A 19367-nucleotide genomic window follows, 5' to 3' on the forward strand; every position below is an offset into this window, starting at 1 on the left:
TTCAGACCTGCCTGATATTCTGTGGAAGTCTCCCTTTCAAATATTAGCCATGGCCAACCCTGCTTAGCTTCTGAGATCTCATGAGATCACGCTAGTCTGGGGCTATCAAGGTCAGGGCAGATGACAATACACCATGGATGCAGCGTGTTACTTTGTGGGGAGGAAGGAAACTGCCCCGTATCTAGCTTACTGAAAGCCTTTGCTTGCATGATTCCATGCTTACAGTGCAGACACGTGCCATATGGATATTGATTCTGGATTTAACAGGATATTCATTTTCTTGATAGTGCAGAATGATCTTTTGCCGAGGGTGAATGGGAAAGTTGTTGTTGATGAGCTTTTCACATCGCCTGTGCGGAGCATTTCTGAGTCATCGCAGTTAACGAGCAGCGTTGTCCTCCTGCCACCAGACTCCTGTCTCCATTGTGGAACTGCTTTCATGTACTGTCTCATCCCTTCAAATATCAGAACACTTTTCATCTGAGCTTGAGAGATGTCGAGCTTTGTTTGGGCCCTTTTTTCTGACAAGGGCTGCGAGATGCTTTCCATCTTCAAGTCGAAGGCTGGATTGTGCGAGTTTTCATGAGGCTTCATCAGGGAAAAAGAGCAGAAACTGGGAAAAGATTTGCTTTCCATTGTATAAAACACAGTGGTTGTGCAACTTAAATGAAAATCCACACACTTCAAAACTGCAGGAATGTTTTACAATTATAAATAGACTGTACATTTATTACATTTCTATGTTTTGCTTTACATTTTTCCTTCAAAATAAATACCTTAAAAAAATCCTTTGTATAAAACACATATGAACTCAGAGGTTTTAGAACATAAAGAAAAAATTCACACACCTCAACACTGCAGGAATATTTGAGAATTATAAATAGACTATATTTCATTTCTATGTTTTACTTTATTTTTTTAATTTAAAATAAATACCTTTTTAAAATAATACCTTGTCCTGTTGATTAAGACTGAGGCAATACCAAAAACTGTTAGCAAGCCAAATTCAATGAGTTTATAGCAATTGTTTTCCTAGTGAAACTTACTGGTATCCGTAATAGACAGAACATGTTGAAAATAAATTTGGATTAGGTGAAATATGTTCAGATTTTTGCAAGCAAAACTGAGTTAGGAGATTTTGCTTAGTATTCTCTACCTCAGTTGCACACAGTTTTTAAAATATTCAGAAATGGCAGAACGAGCTTTTGTTTGGACACCACTATAGCATCAGTAGGGTTAAGTTTTCCTCCAGGCACTGCTTTTGTAATAATATTGTCACCTTTTAAGCTTCTATGAGCCCCACTAAGGAAAAAAAAAGCACTCATACTGTATTTTCCAATCTATTGGAGTTAATATTTATTACCTGTTTCTTAGAAATTCATTTATGTTGCCACAAAAAGTGGGCTCAAGAAAGTTTGCACAAAGCGATGCACATGAAAACATAGGTCAAAGCCAGGCAATGACAAACCAACTCTGAATGTCTCTTGCCTTGAAAACTCGATGGGGACACCATAAATTGGCTGTGATGTGACGGCAAAAAAAAAGGCAAAACCTTCACTTGCAGATTGTTCCAGTGCTCTAGAGTAATAACAGGTAAAAGCTGTGAAATGGGCTTTCAGAAGTCTAATCTGTATATGGGAAGGGGCAGAAAGGAGGAAATTACAGAATGAATGGGGTTGGTGCCTAGGCACATAAGAGAGATTTGGTCCTTCAGTTCAAAGAATATGATTTTTATCAGGGAAATGATGGAACAAAATAATTTTCCTCTCCCGACACCAGATCCATGGCCCCAACCCAAACTGAACCTCCCAAAGCGGATTTTTACCATTTAAGAAATGAATAATATAACCCAGAGTTGGCCTCCAAAGTGTAATAAGCAGAAGGGCAGTTTCATACTATTTATATTAAGTTTGGCCTATCGAAGTGGCTTCTTCTTGCTTGACATTCATAGGAACCTACATAGTACATGACCCACCTCCATTTTTGCCTGAAACTGTCTCTGAGGCTTAAGTGCACATTGTCCACAGGAACATGGCATAATATTTATTTATTTATTAGATTTCTTCATCGCCTTCCCCTAAAATGCTCAAGGAATTTACAATCTTGAATCAAAACAATATATATCACAATAAATACTTCAAAACTCCATTCTCTAAAATATATATCTAAATCTCCAATTGGTTACTTAAAACTTTTATATCCATCAGACAATAGATACCTAAAACTCTCATTCTGCCACCCTATTGTTTAATTTAGGCAAACTCCAGCAAAAGGATCAGCAAGTAAGGGGAAGGGAAGGAAAAGAACATTGTTTTGAGAAAAGCACAAAAGAAAGGGGGAGGGGAGGGAAAATGGGGAGAGAAAGAGGATGGGGGTCATTGATGTATTACAGTAGTTGCCTCAACCATATTCCTGGTGGAACAATTCTTATTACAGGCATTGGATCTCAGAATAAGACCTTGAGGGTCTCAATGCAAGCCCCAAACTCCTTGATAAGATCAATGATTCTGTAGGGATGTGCATCACCAATCAAAATCTATATGTAATCTCCTCCTTTCCTTTTCATATCTTTCATCTATGCTTTCTGAACTTTCAAAATAACCTCCAAAAATTAACAGTATTGTGATACTTCTTGTGTGGGAAACAGAACTGATAACTCAGGAAGCGAGAAGTTCAGCAGATTATCTAACTGATAGAGGCATCTCCCAACCAGAAGAGTTAGATGATTGCTCCCACCGAACAGTGCAGTCCCCGTGGATGTTTCAGCTAAGAGTACTGTCCTCATGGATTTTTCATGTAGAAATCTGCTCCATAGATGTTTAATTTCCGTTTCTACCTCCCACTAATAATTGTTCTATCCCAACTAGTTTGGGAAGAATTTTTTCCAGCAGACTGGAGGAATGTAAAGAGAAGCTTCTGTCTCTCAATATAAGCAGGACCAAATCAAATAGAATGCAAGCTGCATGTGATGGGGAAGGATATCAATAAAACCGCTCGATATTTTTAATTGAATGTAAAAGTAGCCATTTCCACAATTCCTATCATACACACAACCCCACCCCATGCACCATTTCCTGTTTTCAAAAACAGAGGCAACTTCTTCACATATAGAGTTTGGAATGGCAAGCAGCAAACCTGGTACTTGTGGGCAAAGGGAGCTAAACCTTAACCCTCCTGTATCTTCCTCCTGGAGGGGAATGTTTCAGGGACCAGTAAGTGTGAGCACCGAGGTAAGGTTTGTTCCCCTTGCCCACATACTGTGCTTTTGTTTGAAAGACCACTGCCTCTCACTTAAGACTTGAACAGATGACTTCATTCACAACCCTGTATGTACTGTTATATCTTGAATTTATTTGTGCTGAACCTCATTCGGGGGGCAGCCAAATGTCTGCCCCGGCTACTGTGCAAATGAGAGTGTTTCCAGGATCAGATGTGATCTGGTTACGCTGGGCTATCCAGGCCTGGCCCCCCTATCCAGGCCTGGCCAAATGAGAGTGTTAATTTCTGCTAAAGCATAGATGTGAAATTTGACAAGGGGGCTCATTTAGTTGAGGGAAGCAGCCCCGGAAAACAGTAGCCCCATTGGGTGGAAAAGAAAAAGGTTACAGCTGAAAATGTGATGCTAACTGAAATCAACAGAAAAAAAACCAAAAGAGGATCCAAGGAATCCAAATGTAATTAAACATGAATCAAAATGTCATCTACCTTGAGTTACAGTGAGAAAGGTGGATTATAACTAAACAAATAAAATAAAGAGCCAAATTAATCGAAATGACGAAGATAAAGAGCCAAATTAATCGAAATGACGAAGATAGAGGTTTTGTGCATCTCCATCCTAAACAACAGATGGAGCCACAACTGCTGGACTTGAGAGGGGGATTAATTTTTATTTTGCAGCAGAAAGAAAACAGGTTCAATGTACAGTCCCTTTCCAATATATCAGTGCATTCTGTATGTTCAGCAGGAAAAAAGGAAATAACACAAGGCATATCCATACCTAATTGTTAATTACCCTTAGTGCTGGTAAAAGGTAACAGTGTGGTATTTTTAAGTATATAGCATGGATGTTATTATAGCGACCTATTTCAGTTCCTGCTCAGGTATCTTCTGTGGAAGAATTGCAGTGGATGCAAGCACAAGCCATCATCTTATAGAGTGTAGTATCTGTTGCATTTACTGTTGGGAGTTTCCCTGGACTATAAGCTTTCTCTGTGTAGTGATTAGAGCCAAAGCCATCCAGAATCCTTTGTGGTAAACACGAAATGCCAAAGTTTTAGTTTCATAATGAAGCACAGAAGCTTTTTCAACTTTACAAAGTCTTCTAGTACATTTTCTACAAGCCTGGTTTCATTGTCTAAATCATCCTTAAGGTATTGGCTTAGATCCTATCCTTCTTTACTACTTGCAAAAAGTACTTCCACCTGTGGAGGAAGGGGTGATTTTCAGCTATTTTCTCCTTCTAATATAGCTTCTAATAGGAGCAGCAGTGGCGTAGGAGGTTAAGAGCTTGTGTATCTAATCTGGAGGAACCGGGTTTGATTCCCAGCTCTGCCGCCTGAGCTGTGGAGGCTTATCTGGGGAATTCAGATTAGCCTGTACACTCCCACACACACCAGCTGGGTGACCTTGGGCTCTCTCAGCCCCACCTACCTCACAGGGTGTTTGTTGTGAGGGGGGAAGGGCAAGGAGATTGTAAGCCCCTTTGAGTCTCCTGCAGGAAAGGGGGGATATAAATCCAAACAACTCCTCCTCCTCCTCCTCTTCCTCCTCCTCCTCCTCCTCTTCTTCTTCTTCTTCTCCTCCTCCTCCTCCTCCTCCTCCTCCTCCTCCTCCTCCTCCTCAATTGCCCACCCCCACCTGCCATGTTCCTATAGATCCACTGACCCATAGCGGGCAGGTGAGGGGGCAGATTTCACAAGACACATCAGGTTGCATAGGGAGAGGAGTTCCTCTTCACCTACTGCAGCTAGGTTTGGTTCTCATGGGTAATGAAGGTCATCATCAGGAAACTCTGCCGAAAAAGATAATAGAATACATTTCATATCAAGTGGCTTTCAGCCTCTTTAGAGTGCTATTTCAAGTGATTCTATTTTTGATCCTAATGCATATTTTTTTGTCATTATGAGGTAAGTCATGTAGGTATTTTTAATTTAGTTCATTATCTCTGGAAATGTTGAGCACTCAGATGATTGAGTAACATGCACTTCAGCCCTAAAGTTGTTCATTTTTGGTTGTGGAGTATTGTAGTTTTTGGCTTGTAGGGAGACATAACATCTGAGCTCCTGCTCCTCAGCCAAATGTTACATTTCTACGTGACAAAAATTATACAGGATTCATTGGGTAAAGCTTTTCCTGTCCTACAATTTTACCAGTTCCTAACTCTTTGACCTGGGAAACTTGAATTTTCTAACATTTTATTTTGTTAAGTCCCTATTCTACCTTTCTTCCACCCTGGAGAGCATTATATATATAAAGTTCCCAGGAAATTTCCTGTACAGGTTCTATATTTGCTTGCCTTCAGCCCAATTACTGTACTAGCTTGTCCTCAGACCATACCTTTGGCCCCCAAAGTTCTGTGTATGGTAGAAACGTATCCCAAACCAAATAATAGTCAAATGGCCAGTAAATGCTCTTGTCATGAGTGCAACTAATGAGAATCAGTGCACATGGTTTGCTCCTGTTCCAAATAAAGTCCACAGGTTGCATCCTGGAGACCTGAATTTTTCCACTGCAGCAAAAGAACTGACTACTCTTTGCATCGCAGAGAGCTTTGCATCACACTCCCAGTCCTTTCTGAGCACCATCCAGGGCTGGTATCTGGGTCAGAAAGTTTGAAGTCCATAGCATCTGAAGATACATGGCCCATCTTCTCCCACCAGCTAGTCAGAGATAATCCTAAAAAAACCACAGTGGTCTCCTAAGCAAACTCCCGTTTCCTGATCAGAGAGGTGTTTGGAAGAAAGAAGCATCATATGCTCCTTTAAGCTGCATCAATGTTGGGAGGGTTAGAAAGAATTGGGGATCTTTTCCTTGCAGCAGGTTGCCCCAGTGGCTCTTAGGCAGATTCCGCATGGGCCCAAAACAGCAGTGTGAAAACAGTGTGAAAATGGTGTAAACGCTCTTACATAATTTAAAACCCTTTCACACTGTTTTCACACCGCTGTTTTTGGCCCATGCCATGCAGAATCCGCCTTAGTTTTGGTAGATTGATCTCCCATTTGCTGGTTGGACCGATCATTGCTGATTTGCTGAGCGTTGAAGCTAGGGTCTGTTTCACTAAGCTAGGAATGCAGCAAATTCAAACTGCAGATGACAGTTACTGCAACTGTAACCGTTGGAAGTCTGCTGAGGCAGTTATACATTACTTTGTAACTAGATGATTCACTGAATGTAGAAGCTGTATGCTGCTTTACTTAGCTAAACACACAAATAAGAGAATTCAGTCTGTAAGTAACTGTATCTTTTACTGTAACTGATCATCAGCATGTTTAAGTTGAACAAAATTATATCTGTTAAAATGTTAACTTATTGATGACAGTAAATTGTTTCTTTATTCCGCTGCTTTTATGAAAGCAACTGTTACCATATTGCTACAAAGATGTAACATATATAATGTCCAACACAACTTAAAATAACATCTAAAATGACAGTTTATATTTATGCAGCTATTTCTAATAGAATTACCTGAACGCACTGAAGAAATTTCTGTTGAAAACGTGGACCAGCGCGCAACGCGTTCTGCGAATGTGGCTGCTGTCGCCGTAGTTTCTTCATCACTTGCTGGAGCTGTTGCTGTCAACTACCACAACTCAGCTTAATATCTTTGATTCATTGAATTTTTGGAGATACTGACTCTTTCTACTGACTGGAACGCAATATGACTATTGCAGGTTTCGTGCCTCATGGACAATGTTTATGACATGCTCTCATTATATATGTGTTTATTACCTTTCTATCCAGTTAAATAACCATAATATATCCTTATGAACAATCTTTATGAACGGTTTATGAAGTATCTGTTCAAATTACACTCAAACTAACTGCTTATACCTCATTGCCTTGTATCCCTATATATACAGTCCTTGTTTTTTAGGCTTGGCTGGCCTCATATCTTTCAGGGGTTGACTGTATATATTTGCTGATCTGTTTAATATGGACCGATCATTAAGCCAGTAGAGCAATGACCTTTGCAACCCCCAGGACTGATCCCAGAGAAGTAGAGTTTGTGTGGTGAGTTTTCATGTGTATACATTTGTAGGGGGGGGGGGGCTGATGGAGTAGATAAAAATGTGATGGTGACGGGGTCCTGGCAGTCATCTTGTCTTGGCTCACTGAAACCTGAAGCCAGTCCATTCCTCACCAGTTACCTTCCTCTGCCATCTACTGTGGAACAGAATTAAAGTTCCTCCCATTTACTCCAGCAGAGGAAGGCAGAAGGTGAATGGTAGAACAAAAAAACAGCGTGGGATGCCCAGCAGCAGCAGACTCTCCCACTCAGTTCATTGGTACCATTAAGGTAAAGGTCAGTTCTCTGGGCTTAGTCCAACCAACAACTCTTTAGAAAGGCCTTGACTGTTGAAAGGCCAAAGAAGCCCAGTGGAAAGATGGTGATTTTACTTCAACAATATATAAACACTGTTAACAGAACATTGAACAGAACACAATGCCTTACACTTACCCTGGAGGAAACTGTACTTCGTCAGGATGTAGTTTGTATAAATAATCCTTCATTTAAAAAGTTGAGTAGATATTGAAAGTTCTTTGGGAACAGGAAAAATTACGGAATGGGCAGCTTCGTGGCCTCATGAAAAGCTCAGTGGTGCAGCATAACATGTTTTGATAAGCAAACTAGCCAGGAATTTCTAATGAAAGGTATAGATAGGGAGGGGGAAATGTATCCCTCTACCAAACATGATAGGGCTCGTCTTTTTCCACAGGGATTGTTTCCTACCCCTGTTAGCTCCTGTATGTTGGAAAACATAAAAGTTTGGATTGAAAGAAAGCCTAACTTCCTTGCCCAGCGCACAGATTTTATGTAATCTTTGGTTTCCAAGGCTAGTGTGGTCAACCTCTGCAGGACTGTTATAAGGGTAAGGTAAGTAAAGTACTTTCTTCAGGTGCATAAAGCTGAGGGGTACAAAAAAAAAAGGTATAAATATACATCTATCCCAAGCCAGCATGCTATTAGAAAAGGGTGCAGAGAGCTTTACACTTCTCAGGAAACAACTTGCTAGTGGCCCTGGCCCCAGGATTGTCTAGCTGCTCTCAGCCAAGACTTTTTTGGCTCTGGTCCCAGCATGGTGGAACACTCTCACGAGACCCAGGTCCTGCAGGACTTAACTCAGTGCCACAAAAAGCTCAGCTCCTGGTGGCTTGCCTCCTTTACACTAAAAGTATAATAAAACAAATCTTTTACTGAACTTAGGCATGAAAAAAGAGAGTTTGAGGAGTGGATTGCTCCTCAGGGAGCAGATAACAAGCCAGAGAAGCAGCTGGGCTTTTGTATGACCAAGGGATAGAAGGATTGTTAAAGGGACATTGTGAGAGGGTAGATAAGCTCCATGAATTCTGGTCTATATGTTCACTAAGGATAGTATGGGTTCACATACCTAGGATACAGTCATTTTTTTCAGGAAGGGTGTCTGAAGAACTGAGTCAAACTGAGGTGATAACAGATGAAGTTTGGGACGTACTGGAGAAATTAAAACCAGTAAGCCTCCAGGTCCTAATGGCATATACCCAGGAGTTCTTAGGGAACTCAAATGTGAGATTGTCCATTTACTAACATACATGCATATCTTATCACTAAAAATAGCCACTGCACCAGAAGGCTGGAGAGCAGTAAATATAATATTGGTATTATAAAGGGGTTCAGAGGTGAACAAGAAAATTACAGGCCAGTTAGCCTATGTCTGCCAAGGCAAATTAGTAGAAACTGTAATCAAAGACAGAATTATTGAGATCATTGAAGGACAAAGTCTGCTGAGGGACAATCAGCACGACATCTAAAAAGCTTGGCGTTCTTTCAGAAGGTGACAAGCATGTGAACAACAAGTAGACATTAAATACTTGGACTTTCAAAAATGTTTTGACAAGGTCCCTCCTCAGGTAAGTGGGCTGGTTCTCTTATGGATTAACAATTGGTTAAATGACAGGAAGCAAAGAGTAGGAATAAATGGCTGGTTCTCTCGATGGAGGGAATGAATCAGTGGGGTCCCACAAGAATCAGTCCTGGGCCTGGTACAATTTAATTTGTTAACAAGGTATCCGGGACTAGGTATTAGTGATGTAGTTTGAAGATGAGAAAAAAATTATTCAGGATGATGATAACCAATGATGTCTGTGGAAAGCTCCAGGATTATCTCCACAAATTCGATGAGCGGGCAACAATGTAGCAAATGAAATTCAAGGTAGGTAAGTATAAATCCCAACTTTAAAGATATGCTAATAGAGCTTGAATTTGCAGGGACTGAGAGGAACAGAGACCTTGGTGTGTGGTGGATAACTTAATGAAAGTGTCAGTGGCTCTTACCCATTGTGACTGTACAGAACCGACACATTCAACCTCTAAATACTAGTGCCAGGACTGTCATCCAAAGAAGGCCTTGGCCTCTATGTCCTCCAGTTGGCTCTCCATTGTAACTGATTGACCACTGTGTGAGACAGAATGCTGGCCTAGATGGACCATGGGTCTGTTCTTAACTTACTACCAGTCCAGGGATTGCAGGCTGTCAGTTTCCTCCTTGATCAAGCTTAGTCTTCTTGCCTGCTTAGTTCATTCCGCACATGCAGAATAATGCACTTTCAAACTGCTTTCAGTGCTCTTTGAAGCTGTGCGGAATGGCAAAATCCACTTGCAAACAGTTGTGAAAGTGGTTTGAAAATGCATTATTTTGCGTGTGTGGAAGGGGCCCTTGTTTTTCTGGACCTTGCCTAAGTTCTTTTCTATATTCAAGCTAGAGGGCTTTCCCCCGCCCCGCCCCCCTCTTAAAAGTGCAGTTCTTTTTTAGGCCAAAGTCCCATAACTGCTCAATGTAATCTCCAGACGTTTGTTGATAGATCAACAGATCCAACTCTGTGTTCTGAATGAACAGGCTGTCATGAAACCAAAGGCCATATAAATTGGGCCTGAATATTTTGGCACAGATGGACTTGACATCTCAAGTCAAGAGATGTTGCCAACAACATAATAATTTGCTGGTGACCAAACTAAAACTTTGAATATTGGTTCATTTGGGAACAGAAAAGACTTATATTTGTGCCTCAAGATAACTGGTTTCTGTTTCATCGATATTTGTTGATTCACCATAGAAGTCAAGTTGATATCCCTTAGAAATCCATTACATTTCCCCCCAAGCTTGTATTTTTTGTCTTACCAGAATCAATGTGTTGCAGAAATCTAGTAATTTAAACATGACAATTAAACTTATTCTGCTGGCCAATTGGTGACAGAAGTTTATATTGTGAGGATATGTTAGATAATTTTAAGAGTGCACCTGGAAGTGAATTTGTGGTGGCTGGAAAATTTCAAGTGGAAAATGCATGTTCATTAACTATGACATTTCCCATGGGAAGAGATTGCTTTTAGAGATATTTCCATTGCAGACATAAGCCCCATTTGATTTGACTACTGTTTCATTATAGTAGATTATTTATTTCATAGTATGGTTCTTTGGACATTTTAATCTGAATTCATGCTGTTGTAATTGTAATTCATGCAGATTCTGCATATTCCTATGTATCCTTGGGCACACTATGCTCATAGGTTCCTTAACCATATTTTCCTTCTCTCTCTCGCCATTGCAGCTAAGTTGGAGAATGCCGAATATTACTTCTTAACATTCTTCTTAGCCCCATCAATGACAGCATATCTTTAAAAAGTGTGAATGAGTTGCTGTTCCACTCCTCCTAGCACTCTTCCTCTCAGAAAATAGGAGATTGTTCCAAAGTCACTGCAGGGTTTCTGAAGCTTCTGGGCCATTTTGGACTGGAGGAGGCAATAAAATGTTCCCTTCTACTTTTTCCTCTCCAGCTACCTGTCTCTCATTGGGAAATGGAAGATCAACCCAGCACCCCAGTTGGAGGGGGGCGGTTCTATCAAGCTGGGGCTTCCCCAAATATCCCACCATATCAATCTCTGATGCCAGCCCTACTGATAAGAACCTAGCCAATGCCAATCATCTTCATATGCTCTCAACATCAAATGGTTCCAAACTATCCCACCCAGCCCTCCATGGCTCCATCCCATCATTACAGACACAAAAGCTAGCTGCTGACAGCCTCCTTTAAGCCCAATGAAGCCAAGCAAAATGACCCAGAAGAGCCAAGGGATGTGACCAAGAGATGTCATCACCTTTTCACTGAGGGAATTGCTGCTGTTCAGTGGTTGTTGTTTTTTTAAATGACATAAATAAGAAGATACATTATGGAATTGCTGGATTTTAATATCTGAGTGAGGGTATGTCAAGCTTTTTTCCTCCAGCAAAAATATTTTTCTTTTAAAACTTCTGATTAGAAATGAGAACATTGTAGGAACCTCAGCATTTCCTACAGTATGTAAAATAAAATATTGCCCACTCAAACGTTCACTGCTAAAAACAGAATCTGATTTTGACCGTACCATCCTTGTAGCTCCTTTTGTAGAAAGCATAAGTGTAAACAACCTCTCTCTCAAAAGGTCCCTCATAAAAACAAGTAATATTTTTTAACAAAATGAACTAGCATAGTCTAGTGGTTAGAGAATCAGACTAGGATTTGGAAGTCCTAGTTTGAAAACACCATTCTGCTCTGAAATTAATGGGCTTAAACTGGAGTAACTTTAATCAGGACTGTTCTATTAGTGACCTGAATCCTCAAAGTAGCATGCAATTCTGAGCTCTTAGCAACTGGTTTATGAGATACTATACTAGCCATTGAATTTCTCCTAAAAAGGAATTTAGGACAAAATTTGGGCTTCTACATCAGCGGAATCCTTGTTCCACTGGAAATCCTAATGCATCCCTCTGTGTCTCAGGATAACTGTCCATAAACCTGTCCATAAACCTGTGGTCACAGTTCAGCATGGAAGCATGTCCTCTCTGACTGACACAGAGTGGTGAATCAGGCCTCCACCATGGCAGTTTTGAAAGAATATGTCAGATGTTCATGTACCCCTGGCACACAACTTGGGAATCACTTGTCTGGAATCCTTTGGATTCTACCGAATCATCCCTTGCCTGTAGCAGAATTAAACCATTGATTAAATTGCCCTGTTAGCTTGGAATCTGGTATCTTTGTTCAACTCTGTTTTTTTAATTTGATTATTTTTCATCTGTTCCAGCCACTACGCACTCTGATATTTTAATGTGCACATGAATGTAGTTGATAAGGGGGAAGCTGATAATAATTTGACAAATAAACACAGATATGTAAGAGGGTGGGGTCCTTAGTCAGCTCTAAATACATTTTTTTCTTTTGGAAATAACTGGGTTTTATTTAATTGCTGCTTCCCCAGAGATGGACATAGGTGTGTCTGCTGCATTTTAAAATTCCACTTGTACAAAGAATCCAGTCAGGACCAGACAAAAGAGTCACGTCTGGTATGTCAACTCCTTTAGTTCTACTTAGGAAAAAAAAATCCGTCTCTTCCCTTTTAACTGCATAAAATCAGACATACATGCTGCTTTCCCCTCTCTCCCATACATTTCATTGACGGCCAGTATTACAGCAAAGACCATAACCAGGATTTCATCATAAGATATGCTTTTAAAAGCTGAGAACTGTAATTTATGTTTCACATCTGAATCTGAGGGGCAGTGAAGATTCTGGCTTTCTAAACTGAGCTTAAGTAATTAAAAAGCTTGATTGTATCACAGGCAGAAAACAGTGTTTTAAAACCTGAGTGAACTAATTTCATTTAGGCTATAATGGTGGAAAAGGTCAGGTGAAGAAGTACTACATAACAGCTGGGGAGGGAACTGACACTAGAGCAGTGGTGGCGAACCTCTGGCACGAATGCCAGAGGTGGCACTCAGAGCCCTCTCTGTGGGCACGCACAAACAGAGTGCCCCCCCCCCCATCTAGGCTAACCTGGGCCATTGGGCTCGATTATTAGCATTAAACCTAAGACCTAGTTTTGGGGAAGCAGTGTAGGTAACCCTGTTAAGCGCTGTTAAACCCCACTGATTTTCATGCGAAGAACTAAAGCATGATCCTTTACCTGGGAGTAAGCTTGGTTGCTGGCAATGGGGCTTGCTTCTGAGTAAACCCTCCTAGGATCACAATTCACCTGTTGGAAGAGTTGCATGGTTGCTTCAAAGCAAAGCCACCGACTACCACCAAGCTTACTCCCAAGTAACGCACTCCTTGGAGCCACCCATTTTTTCTAAACCAAAACCTCAGTATTCAGGTTAAATTGCTGTGTTGGCACTTTGTGATAAATAAGCGGATTTTGGTTGCAATTTGGGCACTCAGTCTCAAAAAGGTTCGCCATCACTGCACTAGAGGCACTGTTTGGGAATGTTCCACCCAAGCTGGTCCTGCTTAGAGAGCCAGGGCAATCTGAAGTGCTTCTTGCTTCCAGTTAAATGAAGCTATTTGTAGGGCAATTGATGTTGGTAAATAAGATGTTGCTGTGCAGATGCAACAGGGTATAGGGACTCCCCTTTGTATGTTTTGATCCTACCACCCAAATACATCTATTAGAAAACAACAGAAAAGTGATGACCATGTATTGGTGAAGGCTTTCAAGGCCAGAATCACTGGCTGTGTGGGCTGTGTGGCCATGGACTTGTGGTTTCAGCTCCTAATGTTTCACTCACAACTGCAGCTGGCATCTTCAGAGACATGTCACGGTTAGATGTGCTTCACTGTGCCAAGGAGAGAAACACATCTTACCATTTCATGTCTCTGAAGACGCCAGCCACAGATGTGGGCAAAACATTAGGAGCTAAAACTACTAGGCTCTGCAGCCCAAAAAACCCACAACACCCAGCTGATGGCCATGCCTTAAGTCTGTTTTCTGTCACTATGAGCCTGTATGAATGAGGAGAGGTCATTTTTGCAAAACTATTTTAATATGCAAGTGAAAAACAATGCATTAGAATACTACATGAAAAATAAACTCAGGTTGATTCCCCACGGTCATGTGATACTGACACGTGATACTGATGTGAAATATCAAGGTTTCAGCAAGAACTCCCCACTGCTTAACTGCTGAACACAGATTCATCCCGGTTCTGGTGTGCGCTCTCACCCTTATCACGTGTTTTTTAGAAACCTAAAAAAGAGAGATCAATGGGGAGGTTCAGGTGACAGAATCTAGATTTATTTTCCCACCATAGAGAGTGACGTGGAGCCTTCCAGCCAATCAGAGCACAGTGGGCCGTATGGAAACATGTTTTGACTTGTGTGCCAACTGTGAATTGTAAACAGAAATTAGACTTTTATGTCAACGAAGCTGCGTGGATAGTTTAGAAAATGTTGAAGTAGCGCATAAATGTAGCTGTGCGCGAAAAACAGTTATCGTGCCCACTCCAACACAATAGCTAATCAGAAGAAAGCTGCTCCTTGCATAGGCATGGAAATTCCATCTATGCATGTATGTAGTGACGGAGCTGCGAAAAAAAGTTTTAAAAAATTCCCGCCCCGCCCCGCCCCGCCCCGCCCCAACACAACACAACAGCCAATCAGGATGAGGAAGAACAGAGCTGCTGAGCAGATCACACGTTCGTGGGGAGTGCCACATTGCTTGAAACCATGATAGACATCAAGGTCTTCACTAGACACACTGCAGTAGGGAGAGAGAAACCACGATGAAAAAGTGTTGTTTCTTTTGAAACCTGGTTGTACCCGGCTTTAATTTCTCAGTGGGGAAATGGCCTCAGAAAGCTAGCAAGTAAGGAAGACACCATTGTCCTCAATTTAACCCAGCATTTTTATCTTTTCCTGAGAATCTGGTCTTATTATGTGACCAAGCTGTAAAATGAGATGGATTGATTCAATAAATTAAGCCATAGCTTTCAGTTTGCAAAACCTGAGCAAGGCTGTTAATGACTGAATATTTTGGAAGTCATTCAGTCATAGGGTCACTGTAAGTTGGAAGTTTCATGAGGTAGCCATGCTGGTCTGGAGCAGAAGAGCCCAGTAATACCTTGGAGAATAAGATTTTTGAGGTAAAAGCTTTTGGGAGTCAAAGCTCTGATGAAGGGATTTTTGACTCTCAAAAGCTTATACCCCCACCCCCAAATTTGGGAAGGTACTACTGGATTCAAATCTAGCTGTAAATTCGAAGTGACTTGATGGCACATAAAACACACAAGGAAGATAGCTAGAAGTTTAAGAGCTTGGCTGCAGCTTCATAAAAAATAGACCAAGGTCTGAGGAATTTAGAATTCTGAAACTCCTGAAGAGGCCCTTTCCGCACAACACACACACACAAAATGGTGGCTAGGAAGCGTTTTCGAGGAGTTGAGTGCAGACAAACATTTGCAAAATGTTTTCAGGGGCTTGCGCAAGGGCCAGGGAAAAATTTCTTGAGGAAATCATAGGCAAACGCATGGAAGCAAGAGCCGCTGGCTGCTTCTTCCTCTTTTTTTTTATCTTAGCTCACTTTCTCTCTCGTTTAGCCTCTAATTATCTATAGGAATTAAAGGAGCACGGACAATTAGCTGCTAAAGAAGAAATAATCTGAGATAAGATGGACATAATCTGAGATAAGATGGACAATTAACTGCTAGAGAAGAAATAATCAGAGATAAGAAAGACAGTCACCAATTCCTGCTTTTCTGTGTGTTTGCAGGGACACTTTACGGCCAAATTAGGCATTCCATAGAAGATCCTTGATTACTATCTCCTACTTTTCTGTTAAAAATGAAATGATGAGCAGTTTCACATGGCTGTTTTGAGAGTTGGGGAAGTGGTGCTGTGTTGGTGGCTTTTACTTTTTCCTGTCATGGTGTTTCTCCCATTTAAATTACACACATACCCTTTTTTCCTGTGAAGCTAATTTAAGCTTTGTGGTGGTTTAACAGTAGGATAATGGCATAGATGGAGAGAATTAACCTCCTCTTTTTCCAGTACTATTTCCATGATCCTCAAATCAGCCATGTGAGGTTACTAATTATAATTTTTTAAAAGGGATGATCTCAGTCGTGGACCAGATGACACATGTCTAGTTGGGTCCTGAGAATTTCCATCAGCCACAGTGTGTCTTCACATGTGGCCACTTTGGATGTAGCAACAGATACTCCGCTGTTAGCTCAATTCAAAATTCATCATTCATTTGGTTGGTGCCAAAGAATTTTTTAGATGCGTCATCATGTATGTTATCATGTTAGAGGCGTAGCACCAACAGGGTGGGGCACAATGCCCTGGGCAGCCACGGCAGGGGCGTTCCGGGGGCGTTCAGGGATGGACAGCGTTGCGGTGCTGTGGCAGGGGCGCGCACACCCTGCAGGTGGAGTTTCCCCTCATTCCATCCTGGATCATAAATGAATCAGCCATTTCAGATCAAATGTGACAAACAGAGCTTTCTAACTGTCTGCCATCACTTCAAACACAACAGAATCCCCCCCCCCCCAGGCCATTCACCCTTTAATCCCTTTTAATCAAGTGATATTGAAATAACTAAGTTTTACAAAGTGAAATGTGTGAATTAGTTCTTAGGGACAAACCTAGGGGATGGGAAGCCCCAATGCATGTGTAAATTACACTCAGGTGGTTCCTGGCTAGGGCAGGCAAAATGCAGAAATTAGACTCAATGATGGCTGTCAAGTTTGTCTTTAAAGTGGGCAGTTGCCTGCATGGATTGCTGGTTGTGACCCACTAACAGGTGAGACTGCAGACTGTTGAGATTCCACACAAGCAAGGTGAAAATGGCTGTTTCCCAGTATCTGAAGACAAGCACAGTATCCAGACATTTACTGTGGTACTGACGGACTTCTGTGTTAGGGGTTGCAAAAGATACTTGTGCTTCCTGTATAAAGCCAGCATGATGAAGTTGGTAAGAAAGACTAGCCTTCTTACCCAATGGCAAGACAGCGTCTTACCAGTCATATAGCAACAAACAGAATTAATCTTGTCTTATAGGATTCACAAGACTGAGGGAAGGCGGCATGGTATAGCCCGATTTCATTAGACTGTGGAAGCTAAGCAAGATCAGTACAGAGGAAAAAAAATGGCAAACCACCTCTCTTCTCACTTATGCTGAAAGCTCCTTGCTAGGATCACTGTAAATCGGGTGTGATTTGACAACACTTATGTATGTAATTATTGAGTGCACATGGTGGATAAAGTACCAGGTCCATCTTTGAATTGCTTCAACTATTAGTGACGATTTCCATAAAGAACACAATTATCTGCAGTCTGGATTTTTCATAACTTTGGTTTCTACCCCTTGGAATTCAGTAACTTTGCCACTGCCAGCTTGGTCAAAGCACTAATTCCAATGCATAATGGAGGTCATACATACCTCTAGGCCCTAATCCAAGGTCCTCAGTAGAGTAATGAAGTGGCATTATTTTTGTGAATTTTAATAGGGGTTGAGTCAAGGCTATGAATATGCAGAACCATATTTGCATAAAATTCAAAACTACTGTGTTAAAATGAGGAAATTGCCTACTGGGGAATCATCAACCCAGAAGAAAGATAACTTGTCCTACGACTGCTAGCAAATATTGGAAGAGAAATAACTAAAGTCTCACCTAGGGTTGCCGTCTTCCAGGCAAGGGCTACAGTTCTTCTAGAATTACGACTGATCTCCAAACTACAGAGATCAGTTCCCCTGGAGAAAAGGCATCTTTGGAGGGTGAATTGGCATCACATCACTGTTAAGCTCCCTCCCCCCCCCCAAACCCCAGCCTCCCCAGGCTCTGGCCTCAAATCTCCAAAAAATTTCAGAGCTGGAGTTGGCAACCCTATCTCCTCCAGGGGATCCCTATGGCAGGTATGCTCCCAACACTTTCCATGTGAATGAAGATATGGATATTATGACATAGAAGATCCTTATAGTAGGGGTAGAGATTGGTTGCCAGCTATCTGCTGGCAATGAGATACATTCCACCTGGCCCTTGCCATCTCTGCCCACAACTGCTCAGCTGGGCATAAGGAAATGGCAGGCAAAGTAGGGGTGCTCAGTAAGTGTCCTTGGCATAATGATGCCACCTGTCACAGCCCAGAACTTATGTAATCACATCAGGCGATAATGTAGCATGCACTTCAAACTCTATGGCTAGACTATAGTTTGGGATGAATGGTAGAGCACAAGGACGTCACTTACAGGATGTGCCAGAAATGAAATGATCATGCCAGGGATGTCAATCATGTCCCACCACCTCCCTTGTCCCTACTATTTCCAGTTGGGGTTTGGGCATTGTCTGACAACCTTAGGCCCTGATAGGGTTGCCAGTCAACAGCTGGCCATCATTGGGAGTTGGGGGTGCTGCCAGCAAATGACATGTCAATTCCAGGAAAAACCTGCAAGTGACATCACACAGATTTACTATAGAGTTTTCAGTGATGCCTAGAGCAGAATGTTATCACTTCCAGCTTTCCCTTGAAAGTGATGTAAATAATGCTGTTGTGCTGACAGTGATTTTTTGTTTCTTATCTCCCACCAGCTGCAGAGCACCAGCCAGCAATGAGAGGAGGGTTAGGAGCTGTCTCACCCCTAGAGGGTTTATGACATCCCTAGCTAGCTACATTATTTATTTGTTTACTCACTTATTACTTCATTTGCAGTCTACCTTTTTCACAAACATCTGGCCAATGGACTGATTAAATATCATCAAATAATATTCAAGTACTTGGCATAAACAAAATTCTTGGCATAAACAAAAAAGATGCTTCAACCAACAACATATCTGATATGTATGCTCTTGCAAAAACAAAATAGTTAACATTATTGAGGAGAAAACTTTTTAAAAAGAGAGAATCTGCACAGGAAGTTATAAAGACTAACTTGTGTTCCTCTTCCTGTTTTGGCTGATTGGAGAAGCTTTACTGTGCTGTAAAATATCCCCTCTGCCTGCTACAAGGAAGGAAGCTTGGAAAGAAGGAAGAGGCTTCGTTGTCATCCTTAGTAGCAAATGATACCATAGTGAAATTTCAAAGTAAGCTACCACCTACATAGTGATATTCTTGGCTTTATGAAATGTGTGATCGTAATTGTTGGGTCAATTGACTGGTGTCTCAATCCTAGGCACAACGCAAGCATGGTAAGCAGGCAGTTCTCTTAAGGTGTAGGTGTCAAACTTGCGGCCCTCCAGATGTTATGGACCTCAGTTCCCATCATCCCCTGCCAACATGGATAATTGCTTATGGTGGCAGGGGATGATGGGAACTGTAGTTCATAACATCTGGAGGGCTGTGAGTTTGACACCTGTGTTTTA

This window comes from Sphaerodactylus townsendi, linkage group LG01, assembly GCF_021028975.2.
Source record: "Sphaerodactylus townsendi isolate TG3544 linkage group LG01, MPM_Stown_v2.3, whole genome shotgun sequence".
NCBI lineage: Eukaryota > Metazoa > Chordata > Lepidosauria > Squamata > Sphaerodactylidae > Sphaerodactylus > Sphaerodactylus townsendi.